Raw genomic sequence first — 3,208 nt, forward strand, 5'->3', positions numbered from 1 at the left:
TTTTTTCTTTGTTTTTTGGGGATTTTTTTCTTTCTTTTTTGGGGTTTTTTTCTTTTTTGCTTTTTTTCCTTTCTTTTTTGCTTTTTTTCCTTTCTTTTTTGTGGTTTTTTTTCTGCCTTTTTAGGGTTTTTTTCCTTTCTTTTTTAGGCTTTTTTTCCTTTTTTTCATTTTTTTTCCTTTTTTTGAGTTTTTTCTTTCTTTTTTGGTTTTTTTTCTTTCTTTTTTGGTTTTTTCCTTTCTTTTTTGGGTTTTTTTCTTTATTTTCCTTTCTTTTTTGGTTTTTTCCTTTCTTTTTTGGTTTTTTTTCTTTCTTTTTTGGTTTTTTTTTCTTTCTTTTTATTTTCCTTTCTTTTTTGGTTTTTTCCTTTCTTTTTTGTTTTTTTTTCTTTCTTTTTTGGTTTTTTTTTCTTTCTTTTTATTTTCCTTTCTTTTTTGGTTTTTTCCTTTCTTTTTCTGGTTTTTTCCTTTGTTTTTTGGTTTTTTCCTTTCTTTTTTAGTTTTTTCCTTTCTTTTTTGGTTTTTTTCCTTTCCTTTTTGGGGCTTTTTTTTAATCCTTTCCTTTTACTATTTCCTGGTGGTACCATTTGGGATGGGAGGGAGGGATTTGAGGCAATTTCATCTCTTTTAATTAAGGAGGGAAATGAGGTCGAGCCATGACATTCCCAGATCATTTCCAGATTTTTTGGGGGGGGGAATTTTTTTTTTGGTTTTTTTTTTTAAACAAAACCTGAATTCAGCAAAGAAATTAAAATGGATTTTAAAAAATATTAAAAAATGAAGGGAGAGAGGTGGGGGAGAGGAGAAGATCCCAGCATTGCCCTGGGGGCACAGAGACCCCAGAACTGATCCTCGAAAAACCCCGCGAGCGATTTTTAGGGGAAGGGAGGGGGAGGGAAGGGAATTTTGGGGTGGGAGGGGTGGGAAAAATGGGGAAACTTTGTGAAAATGCAAATTGTGATTCTGTATCGTCCTGCAGCAGAACTGCCACTTCTGACACGTGCATTGTACGGGGTGGGATGGATTTTAACCCTTTTCGAGCCTTTTTTATCCTGGGGGGTTGGATTTCTCCAAATTTTTGGGGAGGGAGGGGGGAGAAAAATCCCAAAAAAAAAAAAAAAAAAAAAAGAGATTTCTGCATTTCTGACCAGTTTTCTGCCCTGGATTTGCCTGCCCAGCCAGCAGGGAGGGAATGTGGGAGGGACAGGAAGCCAAGAGCAGCACAAGGAAAAATCCAATCCATCCCAATTCCTCCCCAAAACGAGGTTGGGAAGAGGCCAAGGTTGAAATCCTGAACCTCCAGAGAGGGGAGGGGGGAGGAGGAATTTTATTGGGTTTGGGGATGGTTTTTTTTTTAATTCATTCATTTTTGCAATCAGATTTATTCCCCAAATCCTGAATTCTTTCGATGGTCCAGGGGTGGGATCTCGACTGGCATTGTACAAACCTTTTTTATGAGCATGTGTTTAGGTTCCTGTGAAAAAAAAAACAACCCGTGTGGAAATGTAAAGTTGGTGTTTGGATTTTCCCTTCGTCCTGAGCTCTGTCTGCTTTTTATTTTGGGTTCGTTTCGGGGGTTTTTTTTGTTGTTTTTGGTGTCGTCGTTTCGTTTTTGGTTCGTTGTTTTTTGGCTTTTTTTTTTTTTTTTTTTTTGGTCTCAATAAAACTTTAGATTTCTAATCCTGATTTTTTTAAACCAGTTTTGGACCTTTTTTACAGATTTTTTTTTTCTCCTTTGGAGGGCGGTGGGGAGGGCTTGTTTTGGTTTTCTTTTTTAATCTTTCCCTTTACCTTGCTCCCTTTCCTCCAGCTCTTTGTGTGATGAGTGACCAGGTAGAGCAGGACACGGAGGGAAGGTGAGCGCTGAGCCAGGTTAGAGCTTTGCAGCAGGTTCTGGAGCAGGTTCTGGAGCAGGTTCTGGTTTGATTTTGGCCTCCAGCTGCAGAAGAGAGGCTCAGCCAGAGCCCTGAGCCGTGCCTTTGGGACCGTGGGATGAGTTCCCAGCTCCTCGGGTGGGTAAGTGACCTTTCATTCCCTTCTCGGCCCTGCGCTGGGGGGGTTGGGTGGCGTTCAAAGGCTCTGGCAGAGGTTTGGGGGCCCCAGGTGGCTCCTGGTGGGCTTGGAGTGGAGGAAGCTCCTGGGCTGGAGGAGCGGGGGCAGCTCCGGGCCTGGGGGGGGAGAGGCAGGAGGGGTCTGGAGGAGGAGGAGGGGGGGGATGAGGAGGAGGAGGATGAGGGCTCTTGGAGGAGGAAGAGGAGGGCTCCTGGAGGAAGAGGAGGAGAAGGAAGAGGAGGGCTCCTGGAGGAGGAAGATGAGGAAGATGAGGGCTCCTGGAGGAGGATGGTGGTTCTGGATGAGGATGATGGTGGCTCCCTGGAGGAAGAGGATGGTTCTGGAGGAGGATGATGATGATCCCTGGAGGAGGATGGTGGCTCCTGGAGGAGGAGGAGGATGAGGGCTCCTGGAGGAAGAGGATGGTTCTGGAGGAGGATGGTATTTCCTGGGAAGAATGATGGCTCCTGGAGGAGGAGGATGGTTCATGGGGAAGATGATGATGATTCCTGGAGGAGGAGGATGATGATTCCTGGAGGAGGAGGATGATGATTCCTGGAGGAGGATGATGGCTCCTGGGAAGGATGGTGGTGGCTCCAGAAGGAGAATGATGATTCCTGGAGGAGGAGGAAGATGGCTGGGGGAGCAGGATGGAGGCTCCTGGAGGACAGCGGTGATCCCTGGAGGCTCCTGGAGGACCATGGTGATCGCTGGAGCAGGATGGAGGTTCCTGGAGGACAGCGGTGATCCCTGGAGGCTCCTGGAGGACAGTGGTGATCCCTGGAGCAGGATGGAGGCTTCTGGCTCCGAGCTTTCCTGCTCCAGGATGGATCAGGGAGGTTTTGGGGCCCCACCACCCCTCGGTGCCACTTGGAGAGCGTCAGAGGCTGCAGGTGCTGGGGGAGCTCCGGGAGCTGCTGGGATCCGGATCGGGATCGGGATCGGGGCTGAGGCTCCGCAGAGCTGCACGCCCTGGATTTGGGCATCTGCCATGGCACTGGCACCTGCAGGGAAACTGAGGCACAGGAAAACCTTCCTGACGGTGGGGTTTTCCTGGGATTCCTGAAGGGAAAGGGGCAGGGAAGGGCACTGTCCCCCCCGAATCCATCCCGGCTGGGAATGAAAGGGACAACGATCAGCGGATTCCCGGCTGGCAGCG

This window comes from Corvus brachyrhynchos, unplaced genomic scaffold, assembly GCF_000691975.1.
Source record: "Corvus brachyrhynchos isolate BGI_N302 unplaced genomic scaffold, ASM69197v1 scaffold47, whole genome shotgun sequence".
NCBI lineage: Eukaryota > Metazoa > Chordata > Aves > Passeriformes > Corvidae > Corvus > Corvus brachyrhynchos.